At 43.6% G+C, this 17715-nt stretch overlaps 1 protein-coding gene across 5 annotated transcripts in view; it reads right to left on the minus strand.

The window, feature by feature from the left end:
- Prickle1 (prickle planar cell polarity protein 1) overlaps positions 1-17715 on the minus strand; it is a 96187-nt gene that overhangs the window by 71108 nt on the left and 7364 nt on the right. For 2 of the 5 annotated variants that reach the window (NM_001434697.1, XM_087557542.1), the window contains 1 exon segment: positions 13109-13236. The gene's annotated coding sequence lies outside the window, so the exon portion shown is untranslated. 5 annotated transcript variants of the gene reach the window in all.

Raw genomic sequence — 17715 nt, forward strand, 5'->3', positions numbered from 1 at the left:
TCCTGACAGAGAACAAAGAAGCAGTCCAGGGTTTGTGATGCCTGAAATCATAAATCTCTGAAGACTGGTTCTATCTGTCCTACTTCCTGGAGGCATTTGTCACCTCCATGACAAGATCAAAATGAGATAAGCCCCAGAATGTCTTTGAAGCTATTAGAAAGATGATGTTAGGGAAGAGCCTAGAGTTAGACTATCAAACATCCTTCCGAAGCTCGTTAATAACCGACTGTCACCTGCCTCGAGACTGGTGGCACTACACACCCGGCAGAAGCCATTTCCCCTTTCCCTCATGTCGTAAGTATTGTTAGGAACAGATCCATTAAAAGTACCCACAATACAGTGGCTGGGCACTTCCCTTAAGAACCGACCTTCCCACCCGTCACTACTCTGACCTTTGTCCCAACGAACATTCCCGTTACCCCACCAAAGGTTTTCTCCTCATTGCTTTCCCTCCTATTTTACTTAACTCACTTCTGTAGAAGGCATAGAATGGCCAGTCCATAGGAGGTTTACTCTACTCTGCCTAAGAATTTTTTTTTTCTGGTTCTTTTTTGTCGGAGCTGGGGACCGAACCCAGGGCCTTGCGCTTCCTAGGTAAGCGCTCTACCACTGAGCTAAATCCCCAGCCCCTACTCTGCCTAAGAATTAATGATGCATTTTGTTTTAAACTTCTAAACCCCAGGTTGAGAAGGTAACACGTGTTTAATTGTAGGGTAAAAATACATGCCGCAAATTCTCGTGTGAAATCTATCAGTGTAAATGAGGTTTGTATGGCTTCCCATTCAGAACGCTTTGGGTACTAATGACTCAGTTCTTGAGTACCATGTCTGTGATGCGCTTGTGTATGGAACTGACGAAAGGCCATGTCGATCAAAAGCCGTGATATTACTCAGTCATAAGGCGTTGTTAATTGCAAACCACCTACCCGTAATCCCACACTTCAGAACCTGAGGCAGGGGAATCTCAAGTTTTAGGACAACTTGGGACTACTGAATGATAACCTGTCTTTAAAAAAAAAAAAAAAATCAAACCACAGTGATTCATGGTCAAGGTAGTCTTTAAAGATATACTGGGAAAATAGAACTCATTTGCAAATCAAAAGGTTAAGAAAAAATTAAGGCACATGCATATATTAATATGGTAATATTAAAGAGGGAAAGATTAAGATGGGGAGGGAAAATTACTAGGGACCATGTGAAGAGACAAAGAATTCAATTTGAGGCCAATAAAATGTCAATGTTTAAGAAGAGTGTGTGTAGGGGTTGGGGATTTAGCTCAATGGTAGAGCACTTGCCTAGCAAGCACAAGGCCCTGGGTTCAGTCCCCAGCTCCAAAAAAAAAAAAAAAAAAAAGAAAGAAAAAAGAAAAAAAAAAAAGAAGAGAGAGAGTGTGTGTGTGTGTGTGTGTGTGTGTGTGTGTGTATTACAGAAAGTTTTTAAAAGATTGGAATGTACTTGAAATTGACTGATAGAGCATTAAGAATGATGAATTCTGAAAGAAAGCAATTCTGGAAAAGAACTTACACACTAGAATTATGGAGTGTAGCTTGGTGGTATTCATTTTTAATGCCAAGCTCCAGAAGGAAGAGGCAGGTGTTTCTCTGTGGGTAACAAGGCCAGCTTGGTCTACATAGACTTCTGGGTCAGCCAGGGCTATCCACTGAGTCCCTGTCTCAAAAATAAAACAAAGAAACCACAACATAAACAAACCAAGAGTCAGGGGCTGGAGAGTTGGTTCAGTGGTTAAGAGCACTGGCTGCTCTTCCAGAGGACCTGTGTTTGGTTCCCAGCAACCACATGGTGGCTCACAACCATCTGTAACTCCAGTACCAGTGGATCCAATGCCCTCTTTTGACCTCAGTGGACACCAGATTTACTTATTTCGCATATGTGAGTACACTGCCACTCTCTTCAGACACACCAGAATAGGGCATCAGATCCCATTACAGATGATTGTGAGCCACCATGTGGTTGCTGGGAATTGAACTCAGGACCTCTGGAAGAGCAGTCAGTGCTCTTAACTGTAGCAGAAGTAACTATAACTTTCTAATATAGGGAAGATGTTATGAAGACTGGCCTTAATATCTTAATTACAGTAAGAAGAGAGAAAATTGTATAAAGGTGGAAGAAACTTGGCAACATCACTTGAGAGAAATCACTGTCCAGAACGCTGGATGGCCGACAGAGACGGCTTGTACTAAAGTCTTAGCAGACTCAATACAAATATTTAAACTACAACCAGGACAATTCCGTGACTCTCGAAACTGCAGCTAACTGCAGCCACAACAGAAACTTGCCTCAGGCAGGAAGAGCATGGGGAGGTTCTTCTCCGGCTCTGTAAGGGCTGCAGGTGGCTTGGATTTTGTTTTTAAGTCCAATTTGCTTTCACATTTGTTTGCAAGATAAATGGACACAGAGAAAGCTGGACAACTGCTTGATATTAAAACGGACTGGGAAGAACGTAAATGTTATGTGAGCCACGGCATTTTTAGGATTTAAGGGGTGGTAATAGTGATTATTATTTGGGGTGACACAAATGTTTGAAGTTGGTCACCTCAAACAAGTAGCAATCTCCTTCTCCTCCTCCTCCTTTTTTTTTTTTTTTAAAGATTTATTTATTTCGTGCATGTGAGTACACTGTTGCTGTCTTCAGACACACCAGAAGAGGGCATCAGACCCCCATTTCAGATGTTGTGAGCCACCGTGTGGTTGCTGGGAATTGAACTCAGGACCTCTGGAAGAGCAGTCAGTGCTCTTAACCACCGAGCCATTTTTTGATAGACAGGGTCTCTCTATGTAACCCCCGCTCGCCAGGGATTCCATAGATAGACCAGGCTGGCCTCACATTCACAGAGATCCACCTACCTCTGCCTCCTGAAAGCCAAGAGAAAGATGCGCCCCACTAAATGTGGTCTAGCAATGTCTAAAGTGAAATAATATTAAGAAAAATTGACCCATAAGTCATATCTTTTCCATGATTAAATCTCTCTTAGAGGTCCTATTTTAAAATCTACAAATGCTTCTAGCTCCCAAGCCTCAAGTAGATCTTACTTACCATTATACGCATGTGTCTTTGGGGGGCTTGGAGAAGGACTTAGGTTTGGGGATATTTTTGAAGGACAAGGGGAGGGTGTCTCAATTATTTGTTTTCCAAAGTTTCTAGTGGGACATAAACAAAATGGAAAGGATACGTTTACTATTGTGCAAGGATGCGTAGGGCTCAACTGCGCTATAATAGACAGCAATAATTCAATTATCACACAGAAGATTACTTATATTTAACTTGCATGTTCACTTATATTAATAATTGGGCAAGAATATTAGCTCTAGATGATTGGAAGTACACAAAGACTATAAAAGAGTTAACAGATACCTACATTTAAAACCATTTTCGGGCTGGAGAGATGGCTCAGCGGTTAGGAGCACTGACTGCTCTTTCAGAGGTCCTGAGTTCAAATCCCTAGCAGCCACATGGTGGCTCACAACCACCTGTAATGGGATGTGATGCCCTCTTCTGGAGTGTCTGAAGACAGTTAGAGTATACTTATATATAAATAAATAAATCTTAAAAAAAAAAACAAACCCAAACAAAAATCATTAACCACTACTGGGCCATGGTGATGCACACCTTAAATCCCAGCACTTAGGAGGCAAAGGCAGGAAGATCTGAGTTCGAGGCTAGTCTGGTCTACAGAGTGAGTTCCAGGACAATCACAGCTACATTGAGAAACCCTGTCTAAAAAACTAACTAACTAACTAACTAACTAACTAACTAACTAACTAACTAACTAATCTTTATTCACTAATACCATTACATGTCAATTGGGGATCCCCCAGTGTGCCTTTTGTGGATCAGCTCTCTTGTAGAGAGAGCCCTGAGCCTGGACACAGGTTTGTGGCTCTGGAAGCACAGCCCTTCCTTAAACTAGTTAATCCCACCTTGGAGCAATGCAAAGGTGTGACTGTTGGGAAGGCAAGGTCTGGGGCAGGGGTCACATGACTCCAGGGACTGTCTGCTCTGAGTGCTTCTCTAGAGTAGGTAGTTTTGGGGATGGGGCAGTAAGGAAAGACCATGGGAAGCAACCACTCCACTTCAGGTGTGTGTGTATGTGTGTGTGTGTGTGATTTATGTGAGTCCTGGTGTATGAGTGTGTATGTGCACAAATGTGTGTGTGTGCAAGTGTGTGTGAGCGTGTGTATATAATGTATGTGTACACGTGTGTGTATATGATGCTAGTGTGTGAGAAAGTGTGTGTGCATGTGTGTCTGTGTATATGCATGTGTATGTGCATGTATGTATGAATCTGTGTGTGAGTGTGTGTATGTGTATGTGTTTATGCATGTGTGTATGCATGTGTGTGCAAGTCTATAAGAGTATATGTAAGGGGTTGGGGATTTAGCTCAGTGGTAGAGCGCTTGCCTAGCAAGCGCAAGGCCCTGGGTTCGGTCCCCAGCTCCGAAAAATAGAAAAAAAAAAAAAAAGAGTATATGTATGTGTATGGGTGTGTGTACATGTGTGTATGCATCTGTGCATGTGCGTGTGTGTGCATATGCATGTGTATATGTACGTTCGAGTATGTGTGTACACACATACACATACACACACTGCATGGGCCTGAGCGATTTTCCTCAGGGACCATGTCTCTTGCTTTCTGACAGTGTCATTCACTGGCCAAGAGCTCTCCAGGTAGATGAGGCTGGGAAGTTCACAAGTCCCAGAGATTCTGACTGTATCCACTGGGACTACAGGTTTTTGTCACCAACTCATTTTTTTTAAAGCATGGGTTTTGGGGACCAAATCAGGTCCTTGTGCTTGCATTTTACCAAATGAACCATCTCCCCAGACATATTTTTTTGTTTTGTGTAGCCCAGGCTAGCTTAAACTTGCTATAGAATTAAGGATGACATTGAACTCCTCATTTCAAACTCCCAAGCGTGTGATTATATGCCCAGCATCCCCCCCGAGTATATTAACAATAAATAAAATAAGAAAGAAAAATAAATAAATCCTTAATCCTGTTTGCCCTGACACTGCCATAGACAAACACATAAACACAGTAGTAGATACCCATGTACCACTTTCCCCCAAAGAATAACCACTTTTGGGACCTTCTCCTTCCACTTGAATATATCCTGTATATTTTTGCTTCTTAGGAATTGCAAACTTTTTCTACTTTATGAACATACCACCATTTTGTCTTAGTTTCTAAAGTCTAAAAGAGCTATCTGCTAGCTTTTTCAAAAGTAACATTAAGTGAAACATTAAAACAATTCAGATGCAAAGTGAGATAAGCAAGAGACCGAATATAGAGTTAATAAGGATCATTCTTAATTAAAAAAAAAATTCCAAACCTCATATTGCTCCTAGATTTGCAGTTTTAAATAAGGCCAAGTTCCTTGGTATAAAGCGGGCTCTGCTGGGTGTGCATGGTCATTTCTAGCTCAACAGTGCCCTCTAGTGCTTCTTTTCCTCCTGTTGGCTGAGGGAGGAGTTCTGCAAAGCAGTCGCTTTAAGTCTGTCACTGGATTCATTATCTCAGGTTTTAGATCACAGTACATAGCACACTCATGGCCCAGCTATGCTGATTAAAGAAATTGATTGCTCTGATCTGTGATCTTGCAGAAAAAGCAAGGCACAGACTAAAAATCAAAAGCAGTCATTTACCTTTTTTTTCCTCTCTCTTTAAACTGACCTGTGCAATTAAACCTGACCCTTCAAACAAGACAAATTAACTCCTTTGTGGTGACATAGTCCCCTGGAATAGATGGATCAATCACGGGGACACAAGCTCTTCGTGTTGAAGCTGAGTGATGTGATATTTGCGAAGGCTGCTGGCCCCGTATGCCTGGAAGCTAAAGGGCAGATTCTCAAACCAGAGATCTGTGGAGGGCCTCGCGGGCATTGTGTGTCCAAGGCATTCCTTCAGTGAATCAGTCTCCCAGCGTGGCGTTTGGTAGCACCGTGCAAATGGGAAGTGCAGTAAAGTTGGTCTCAGCCTCACTGAGCTCCTGAGCACTGGCCCGGTGTGGAGACACCTGGGTGGCAGTGTCCGCCCACCTGACTAACCCTGCCGGTTCCCATAGTCCACTCCCCATTTGGAATCGCACATGACCTATGTTTCACTACGCATTGTTAAATGGCAGTCGGAGTCCGTGCTCAAATGACTGTCTTCCAAACGGGTCATGAAGTGACTTCCTGATAAAATTCACAGGAGTCCTAGGGAATTAAGGAGCTCTGGCCTCGGTTTTCAACAAATCCCATATGGCGCTCAGCAGACAGGACGCACCTCTGACTTCCACCGCTTGTGGACTGTGATTTGCTGACCCTGTGCGGCTCTCCTATCTCTCTAAACCATCTGGTTCATTCATAATTATGGAAATCCTCGAGAAAAGTTCTTTTATGCTCATTCAGTGTTCAAAGTATTATTATTATTTTTTATCTAGGATATTATTTTCACCAGTGCTTATATGTCAACATCAATAATGAAGTTTAATTTTTAAAAAATATTTATTTATTTATTTTATGTATGTGAGTTCATTGTCGCTGTCCTCAGATGTACCAGAAGAGGGCATCAGATCCCACTACAGATGGTTGTGAGCCACCAGGTGGTTGCTGGGAATTGAACTCAGGACCTCTGGAAGAGCAGTCAGTGCTCTTAACCTCTGAGCCATTTCCCTAGCCCTCATCTGCAGTTAAATTTGAATTGATATAGTTTGGATGAATTTACCTTTGACCTTGACATTGACTTAGCAAATATGAGGCCTTTTAGAATCCTAGGCTTTATCACACAGATTCTCCTCTCCCAAATTGCCCCCCCAAAGTCTTTCATTTAGCCATTGACAGAGCGACATATGGTCCCTTCTGCAGCATTCTGATATAATATCAGGGCGAGAAGAAAGTTCATGTATTTTGACCTCCTCCACATTGTATTAAGGATTGGGATGATTCTCAAACTAAAACAAAAGCAAAACCAGGAAGCACTCTCCCACTAAGTAGCATTCCAAGCATGATAAAAGCTATTTTCTGAAGAAGGTATTTGAGGAATAAAATTACAGGTTATTTTCTCCTCTGAGAGAATACATAAAAGCTAAAAGACAACAGAAGGAGGAAAAAGAAAAATGCCCACATAGCTTATATTATATAGTTGATTAAAAATAAACTCCTTGAAACCAGAAAGGAAGCATTGCACACTTGTTAAACAGTTGTCAGAGTCTACGCTTGATCGTAGGAAACCAAACACTGGCCAGACACTGGCAGGGGTCTGCAGCCAGTCCTGGCACTGACTCCTGGGAAGCAGCACGTGAGGTCACTGGTTAAAAGCTTTGGGATCAAGGGCTTCAAGATTCACATCACAGGATGAGAGCCTGCTTGTGTTTGCTTTTCATAGAATCACATTGTGAATCCCACCAGGACCTCAGGCATCGTGAGCCCTTAGGAAACATTCAGCTTGGTGGATCTCAGTCCTCCTTGGACAACAGAACACTCACAGGCAAAGGGAGGCCCATTATTCCTCTCCCAAGAGGGGCTGGGAGGTAAGCACTGTCCCACCACACAGCCAAGCCCTGAAGGAAGGATTTCACCTTTCTTTTCCTGTTCCGCCTACCCATGACCTGGTCATATGACATGAAGGACTATTTCGCCAACTTTGTGGTAGATAAATCAAGAACGAGATATATGTTTTAACTTTGAACGACCTGAGCAGATGTCACATAAAAACTAAGTTAGGAAGGCGCATAAACATTTACAAACTGAAAACAAAAAAATGACCTCACAGGACATGGTGGTGCACGCCTTTAAGAATCTTTCAGAAGGCAGAGGCAGGAGGATTTCTGCAAGTTTGAAGCCAGATTGCTCTACCTAGTAAGCTCCAGGCCAGCCAGGGCTACACAGGAAGACCCTGTCTCGAAAACATCAAACCAAAAGCTCTCCCTCGAAGATCTCTACTTACGACACTGCTGTCCACAACTGCTGAAGCTCTATTGCTGGGGCATATGGCCTCTGGGTGAGAGACCTTGCATAGCAAGCACAAGGCCCTGGGTTTGATTCCCAGCACTGCTAATACATAATACACTGAAAGCAGATAGAAATAAATCTTAAGTATTTCCTTTGCATGTTTTACAGTAACATGCTCATAGCACTTCAAAAAACCTAAAAAATTAAATTGCACCCTATCAACGTATCCATCAAGGATTAAACAAGACTCACATTTTACAAACACAGAATCTGTCCTAAACCTAAAGCACTTAGGTCGACTTCATCCTGGGAGAAGGACTTCAGTTTCTTCTTTATTTTCAAAAATATTTTTTATCATCAGCTAATCAGGGAGTCCCTTTGGTGCTGAGGAGTTATTTCCCCTAAAACAAACATCTGACTGATAATCACTCCGTACTCACTAGCACTGAGGAGCGGAATGGCTGAATAAATAAAAATACTCCGTGGAGTAGCTGGCTAGGAAAAAAAATGAGAACAACTTCCCAAATCTGCTTTTAGGTGAGGCGGAGGAAACAGGCATGCTTCACTGAACTTCGAGAGCAAGCCAGGGCCTTCTAGAGCAAAGGAAGAGGGTGACGCCCTGGCTGCCAATCCCACCTCTGGCTCCAGTCACAGCCACTGTAGGACCATTCCTTCCCAGAGCTCCTATTCATGTCTCTCTTTATTTGCTTGGGGCACACAACTCCCAACCGCGGTTATAGCGCCAGCTCTCCCTCCTCCAGGGAGTCAGTTTCCACATGAGGGTGACGGCAAGCCTTGCTGACAAAGACTGATGGGGACTGATGGGTTTGATCAAAGAAGAAAGGAAGGAAGGGAAAGCAGTAAGCCTAAAACTATCACGTGCAGTTATGTGCAGTTACAGGAGCATTGCCGGGAAGAGCCTCAGGAACCAGCATGGCGGTGCAGTATTTGTCCAGACAGCTGCTGTCTGTGGCCTTCAAATAGGTTTAAGGAGCCAGGAACCTCCACTGTCTAGGAGACAAGGGAGCTGGGAGAGTGACTGCAGCCATCATCTTGGGGTTGCCACATGAAACACAGGATGTGTAAGTAAACGTGACATAAACAGTGAGCGAGTTTTAGGGAACACTCGACCATTAGGGCACGTTTGTACTAAAAACGTGTTGTTATCCGAAAGGCAAATTTGACTACCATCACACGAGAGGGCTTCTTTTGGGTTCACAGGTAGCCCGAGGCAGAACAACCTTCCTGCCTCCCAACGTGGCAACCTAACGCTCCACACTGGGCTCCAGGCGTGTTAGCATCAGGTGTAGGCTCCCCCTACAGCGCTGCCAATGTTTGAAAATATCTTTACTCGATGAATTCAAGCAAGGAGTCTGAGCCCCGCCGTCTGAGGATTTCCCATCAATAAACCCAGAGCATCTGGATGTCGAGAAATTTAATTAAAGTTTGTAAAGCCCTTTTGAAATTGGCATGTTCAACCACATATGCTATAAAATATTTATCACATGCCAGGCTGCCTGGAAACACCATCAGTAGCCACTAGAAGACAAGAGATCCTAAAATGTTGAGTCAAAAATTATAATCTTTCCACCTTAGAGGACCATAGCTTTAAGAAGAGGGTTTACCTCTCCAAACAGGACAGATGAATCGGACTGACTTTCAAATGAAAGTATAGTAGCTTATGTTGTTATTCTAAAAGCTGAATTACAGTGTTTTTTTTTTTTTTTAGTTTTGTTTATCTAAATTACAATTTTAAAAAAAAAAAAGGAGTTCAAGAAATATCAACAAATGAAGAAGACCTGGGCATGGCAGAGAACCCTTTAATCCCGCTACTCAGGAGGCAGAGGCAGGTGGATTTCTGGGAGTCCAAAGTTGACCTGATCTATTTAGTGAGTTCCAGGCTAGACAGGGCTACACAGTGAGACACTGCCTCAAAAATGAGGAAAAGGAGGAAGCGAAGCAGAGAGCAGTGAGTCTAGTAATCTCCTATGAGGCTACTGTTTACTATTGCTACTCCGTAAGCTTTTTATTTTATCATTAAAAAAGGTTTTGTGAAACAAAACAGAGGAAGCATCATAGTAAGTCACACTCCGAGGTTACTCCATGCTATTCTGCCCACAGGATCTCCACTAGAAGCCAACACAAGCATCCCAGAAGTACAGCCTGCATCCCTTGGTGCTGTCCAAATGGACACTGGAGTCTGTCAGTGAGCCTGAAGGGTCTGGATGCAATAAGGAAAGGACAAGGGCGTGCATACCTGGAGGCAGATAGGGTCAGCTGCTCCCAGCCTGGAAGAGGAGTCACCACTTGTGAGGAAGCCATGTTCAGAGGGAAGGTTGTCCAACACAACCTTACTGCTGATCAGAACGGAGCGTTTGTCAAGGGGGAAACGAACCCCTAATGAGCAGCAAAGCCAATGCTTGGTCATGGACACTTGCAACTCAGTGTCTTCACACTTCTCTCCTGTTTTCTGTACACTCGGCCTTGTGTCTAGAACGACTCGGACTTCAATCCCAATGGCTTGGCCAATTCTTCATCCTTCAGGCCCAGAACCTGATGCTTTCTATCACAACCCACACGGGACAAACAGCCCGTGTGTCTTCACCTTTGTGCCAGTCTGATATATATTATACTATATACGCTGTAAACGTGTAAACATATACATTTATATAACTACATATACGCATGCGTTTTTCATTTCTAGTGCCTTTTTTCCCCTCTACTAACAGTCAATTCTATCACAATTGGACTCTTCTGGCCTAGAGTTTGTGTTCTTAGAGCCTTACCCCATGTCTGGCCCAACACAGTCACCCAATAATCATCTTGCAAGGAAACCGTGTCCCCAAATTGAAATGAGCACGACAAAGCTGACTGTTGAAGGCTGATATGCATATGCGAGTATAGTGCCTTTTTTCTCCTTTCTCAGGAAAAAGACAAGAGAATATGCAGAATGGGTGCCGGTGCTCTGAAGGGATCGCCTGGTCAGGAAAAGAATAAAGGGCCTGGCTCTTCACCTAAGGAGCTAGATCAACAGAGGCTGCTGTGAAATCCCCCAGGAGTCTCCATCAAAGTGTGCCAGCTATACGCTGAAGAGCTAGCCTCCAGACCAAGGGCTCGGGCGGCTGATTTCCGTTCTGCCCTTAACAGAGCTGAAGAGGCACAAAGGTGTCATTAAGAAGCACCGTGTGTCTCTGCTGCACTTTCTCACACTCCCATTACCATTGGGTGGCGTTTGATCTTTGAGTCACGGGCTGAGGTGACCCAGATTCAAACTGGTGATTATTAATGTCACATTATGGAGCTCTTCCTCTTTCACAGCACTTCGGAGTCACTCGGGAGCCCGCTGGGAGGTGCGGCTAGGCTGTTGGGAGGTGTGTGTGTGTGTGTGTGTGTGTGTTGCTATGCTGATTGATACGTAGAATATGCTACCGGTGGCCTCACGCTTCCCAGTGTGGGCTCCTGATTGAGTCTGGCCTCATTAGAAGGTGACGGACGTTTGAGGTCCAAGGATCTGCTGGGAAGTAAATGGCTCAACTAATTACAGTGCACTAGAAGGTGCTCTCAGCTGGGTCTGGGTACATGTGCAACCTGTACCAGCAGGGCCTCACACGACACAGAAGGGACTTTCCTGTGTGCCATACAGCTGCCTGATTTATAGAAAGGCACGAGAATGTGAACCCAGTTCTTTAAAATATTAGGAAATCAACTCAAGTGGGCCTGTCTTCTAGCAAACCCTGTCATGGCAAGGACATTTTAAACACAGTTGTTATTACTATGTGACTTTACAAATCTAAGTGAGCCTGGCACTCAGAGGGCCATGCTTTAAACCCTCCGTGTTTCCCATGATGAACATGCTGCTTACGGCTATCACCTCTTACCAGAGACAAGGCAGCCATTGTTGTGCCTATGTCACACTGGTAGCTTTCTACTTAATAACCCTGTTTTTTCTGTTGGTTTTAGTCTAGGTTTTTCAAGGCAGGGTTTCTCGGTTTAGCCCTGGCTGTCTCGGAACTCACTCTGCAGACCAGGCTGGCCTCGAACACATAAGAGATCCACCTTCCTCTGCCTTCCAAGTGCTGGGATTCAATGTGTGCACCACCACCTCCTGGCTTTATTTTATTATTTTACTTTTACTTTAGCTATCGTGCTGTACTGTAAATAACCTATTTAAACCAACTGTCGGGCCTGGGAAGTATAGATTCCCGGAGCTGTTCAAATGTAGCAATTTCTGTGTTTTGAATTGGCCACGGGGAAGCATGAATGAAAGTGTAAGTTGAACCTGGCTAACAGGAGTGTTTTCGAGTGGATTGTTAAATAATTCTAGCCATCCATTCAAGTAGTGATGAGATTACTAGATGCCACAGTGAATCTGCTAGTTATCATCCAGCCCCCGGAGGAGAGTGCCTCCAACTCTTATATTTTAGAATTAAAGTCTGAACTAAAAATGTCACCATGACCTTCACATTCTGACTGACGAGATCAAGGCACAGTAGAGTAAAAAGGCTAGAGATTTATTAAGTGGCTCACTCAACTCCAGCAAGTTAGTAAGACTCAACAGTTATTTGCTACTCGGAATACATACATATATACATATATATGTAAGAACAGTGCTGTGTGGGAGACCATGGACATCAACCACGTTGGATAAACCAACACTTATGTTCTTTCCTGCTTTTCTTTCTTTTGAAACCCTCACCTGTAGACATGCTTTATTCAGGAGCTGCCAAGCCACAGCTGCCTAGCAACTGGAGTCTCAAACTAACGAGAGGATTCCTCATCAGTACACTGGATTAACCTTGGGTAGTGACGCTCCACAAAGCCAGAGTAAAGACCCATGAAGTATATCAAAAGGCATTTCGCACTTGGGAGGCATTTGCTGTACTACAGTTTAAAAAAAAAAAAAGAGGCATCAAATTAAAACATGATCATTTCTGGACAAATTGGTTGGCTAGGCTTCTTAGAAAGTTGATCCCCTGCCAATTAGTCCCTGGGACTTGAGACATTAATGTAATAACTCAAGCAAACAGGGTTCCTAGCAAGCTGGTTGAAATCACTTAGAGGATTAGATGGGCGGCCCTGGCATTTACTTCAAGAGTAAATGACAGTCTGTCATCATCAGGAGGCCCTGAAGCCTGTCTGAAGATGCTTCTCCTACCTGTCTTTTAAGTAGACATTGTGGCTCATGATGAAGAGGAAGGCTATGGAGCTTCCTGCTGTAGATTTCCATCTATTCCGACCAAACCCCTCTCTGTTGGGCACTCCTGGTTCATCTATCACTGTGGACTGGAGGAAAGGAAGGAAGGAGGGGTGGTCAGGCCTGTCCTCGACTTTCACCTTTCTCTAGCTTTATTCAAACGAGAGGGAATTTTCTCAGCAAACATGCTAGCCAGGCGGTGGTAGCACACATCTTTAGTCCCAGCATTTGGGAAGCAGAGGCAGGGAAATCTCTGAGGTCAAGGACAGCCAGGTCTATAGAGTTGAGTTCCAGGACAGTTAGGGCTACACAAAGAAACTAAACCACCAACAAAAAGAAAGACCGCCCCCCCTAAGTACCGAATAAGAAAGACTCAGTTGAAAAAAAAATCTTGGCTACTTTTGTCTCAGCATTATCTACAAAATGGTCCCTAAGCAGCAGCTCTGTAGAGAAAGGAGGCCATTTGCTACCTTTATGGCCTTAGTATCAGAATGCCACAACAGCAAAGCCTTTCGTTTTCCCTGAGCACTACATGCTATTGTACTGCAGTAAGGATTCAGTCTGCTCACAACTATTAAGCACCTACCCTGTTCCCTGAGGGGCTCTAGAGCTGAGGACAGGGCTGCAGAGGAGAAAGCAGAGAGATGGGTCTACACGCCCCTGAAGAAGAGTGACAGGTGGGGATGGTAGGCGGCACTAGAGAATGTGAGAATGCTGCGGCTGGGCCACAGAAGCCAGGCCAGCGATTCCTTACTTTCCGATCCCAGGTGACTTGCGCAGAGACGTGAATGGTACATGCGCCCTTTTCTAGGAGTCTGGAATCCAGCACAAACATGGGATTAGCTGCGAAACTTGAGGAGTCTTAAATCCTCACATACAAATGGGAGGCAGCCCTCCCTTGATCTCCCACAAGCCTCCAACTCTGTTAGCTATGGCTTAATTCTTCCCGAGTACGGTGCCCTGCAGCGTTCACGGAATGACTGAAAGTGAGGGTTTTCTCTTATACTGGGCCAACAACCGAAGCAGAGAATTCAGGCAGAAAACGTCCACTTGGAGGTCAAGATACTTGACTTAGCATTGGATAGGGAAAGAGGCACAGGAGAGTTGATTTTTGTGACTGGTTAGACCTACACAGCAAGACCAAGGGATGGTGGGAAGTTAGTCAGGTATTAGAATAGTGAATCTAAAAGCCTTTAAAAAAATTAAATTGAATTAAAAACACAATTGCAGGGCCAGGCAGTGGTGGCCCATGCTTCTGATCCCAGAACTTGGGAGGCAGAGGATCTCTAAGAGGTCAAGGCCAGCCTGGTCTGCAGAGCAAGTTCCAAGACTGCCAAGGTTACACAGAGAAACCCTGTTTTGAAAAGGCAGACGCTAAAACACACCACCACCACCACCACCACCACCACCACCACCACCACCACCACCACCACTACCACCACCACAACAACAAAGTAGCAAACAAAAATCCAGAAAGCTAGAGAAGCATCCAATGGCCTCTTGATTTTTGCTAAGCAGACACACACTAGTTATGCTGACTATGTATTTTTCAATCACTGTGTTGGTGAAGGGACCCAGGGCCTTACACTTGCTAGACACATGCTCTGCCACAACCTGAGTGGACTTTTAAAGTTCCATGTAGTCTGTGCATGTCTGTGACAATGGCCATACTGGATAGTGACAAGAAGCACGCAAATTTTCAAAGACGTCTAAAACAGGCAAAGAACTCAGATGGGCAACAAACTCTTTAATCAATGTCTACAGAACTGTGTAATCACTCATTTTCCCAAGCTTGACAGGAAAAACTTCAGATATAGTATCCTAACTAAGAGAAACACTGTGCAACATTGCATCGAGATTCTTTGATAGGAACCTCTAGGCACAATGTGGATACAATTTAAAAGAACTTCATGTTACAGAGAGACAAGTGGAACTATGTCTGTGAAAGAACAAAAGTATTGCCCGCTATAGAAACGGCTAGGATTAGCTAGTTTAGATGCTTCATTAGTCCAAAGAGATAGGAAGTAGGCTAGAGCAGTGGTTCTCCACCTTCCTAATGCTGAGACCCTTTAATATGGTTCCTCACATTGTGGTGACCCCCAACCATAAGATTATTTCATTGCTACTTTTTGCTATGGTTATGAATTTTAATGTAAATATCTGATACGCAGAATGATCTGTGACCCATGTGAAATGGGGTCCCCTCCTATCAGCCCCATAGGAGTAGCAACTCATAGGCCGAGAACCCCTAGGCTAGAGGGATAGTTAAGAGGAACCACTCTCCCAGAGGACTTGGGTTCAGTTCCCATCACCTGACAATAGCTCCAGGGGGAACCTGATTCTTTCTTCCTGTCTCTGTGACTACTTATGTGTACATATCCCTGTTCCTCAAATTAAAAAAAAAACCCTAGAAATAGTAATCAGCATTCCCATTGTTGAAGAACAGACCTGTATCTATATCTATGTATATATAGTTAAGTAAGGAGTCATACTAATGAAATTCTATTTAAAAATGTCTGATCTTAGGATTCAAAATTCTTAAAAGTAGGATGTTCAATGGTAAATAAAACCATAGTAGACTCATAATTTGTCAGATAAGTCTTAAATTTTTTTATTGTGCTACAGGTGGGTGATAGTTCTTCAACAGATATATTTTTCATGATCACGAAACATGAAATTTATTTATTAAAAGCTATATGAACTCAAAATGTAAGGAGATGTAGGATACAGTTATTTTTCAACTGTACGCAAATTGCCCTTTCTTAAAAACCTTTTACTTTGGAATAAGATGTAATTTTCCTCTAGTCTGCCAATACCTTTCCAAGTAGAGTACTTCCAAGTTAAAAATAGGCCGATTGCTAATCTGGAAGAAATTACATTAAATATGCTTAAGATTATGGTAAGTGTACAGGAACACAATAGGTTTATTAAGTTCTTTTTCAGTTTAGTGAATGATGTTAGTTGTGACAGAGTGACAAAAATAAAATATGAATTATGTTTTCAAATAATATTTTCACAGAGCTCTTTGACTTCAGGCATCTGCACTTGTTTGGGGGGGCAGTGAGTGTCAGGCGGAGGTAGGCATCTGGTTTCTCTCTGACACGAATCACCAAGAACCATCAACAGAGCAGAGATCTTGGTAGCACTAGGCTCTGTGACATTGCAACGGCCATGAACTAGAGAGGAAGGAGGGAGGTAGGGAGGGAGGCGGGACCCCGAAGGAGTGAGTGGGAAGGGAAGAGAAAAGTCAGACAGCATTGAGGTCAGCCTCTGTGGGGCAGAGAAGCTCTGACACCGTCTAATTCAGTGGCTCTACCGCAGCTGTGTACTGGGATCACCTGAATGGCTGATTCAGACCACGTGTGTGAGAGTCCGCCCAACGGGGCGTGGCTCAGAGGTGGAGTAAGTGTTGAACCCACATGGGTCTTTCTTGGGTTCAACGCTCAGTACTGAGAAATAGCCCCCAATCCCTTAAAATCTCTCTACATTGTTTGTCCCTTGACAAAGTTATACAGGTGTTTACAACTAGATTCTTTAATAACTACATATTGATCTAATTTTTCCACTCTGTATACAAGGAAACTGAAGCCCAGAGACACGGAGAAACCACACAGCTACTGGGCTACAGTCCCACTTGTGTGACTTTCAGTAAGAACCAAACTGTCTTCCTCTGTGTGCTGGTTACTTGTGAGCTCACAGCTGTCTGTCTTAGAGCGCCTGCTCAAGAACAAAGAGGACAACTGGTCGGCAGAGTCTGTCAAAAATTACTGCACCGATGTTAAAAAGCCAGGTGGTACAAACAAACAAACAAACAAACAAACAAACAAACAAACAAACAAAACAAAAAAAAACAAACCCAAAAAACAAACCCAAAAAACAGTAGGCTCTTCCCATCCCAGGGACCTGGTCATCTCTTGATGGAGCCAAGTCCTTCCCAAGGCACTGGCATTGCAAAACACTGCTGTTTGGTTTCCATGGGTCGGGAAGAAGAGGGGGAAAAAATTGATTTTTCTTGGCTTACTCTTTAACATTCAAAAGAAGGTTAAGAAAGTACATTTTCCAATCCCTCAAAATGGAGAAAGCTGGCCTGCTTCTTTCATACTTGGCAGGGCTGAAGGCCGTGTTTTTGGCTATTAGCCTGCTTAGCTGGTTACGTTTATAGGCAGCCCCACCACGGAAACATACGTGGTTAAGTCAGTTAAGCATCTATGTATATCTCCTTCCCTCCCTCCATTCTCACAGAAACATAGGAGGCCAAAGCATGTCAGAACAAAGTGAGGGTCAAGTTATCGTCTCAGTCCCTTGCTCAAGAGACTTGTGTGCGAATGAGGGCTGGGGCAGCTCAGAGGAATTACTCACAGGATCCTGGAAACGAACAAAGCTAAGCTGAGAATGTGGTGCAGAATTCCCACAGCACATCTGCACTTTCTATAAGAAACATCTGCAGCTCCATTGACTTTGGAGCTCACTTTATCTTTTTCAACAAAAAAAAATTAAAATAAAATAAAAAAATTATGTAACATGTATAAACTCCAAGCGCCGCTCGTACTGGCTAATTACACAGACAC

Source organism: Rattus norvegicus, chromosome 7 (assembly GCF_021556685.1).
Source record: "Rattus norvegicus strain SHRSP/BbbUtx chromosome 7, alternate assembly SHRSP_T2T, whole genome shotgun sequence".
NCBI classification, from domain to species: domain Eukaryota; kingdom Metazoa; phylum Chordata; class Mammalia; order Rodentia; family Muridae; genus Rattus; species Rattus norvegicus.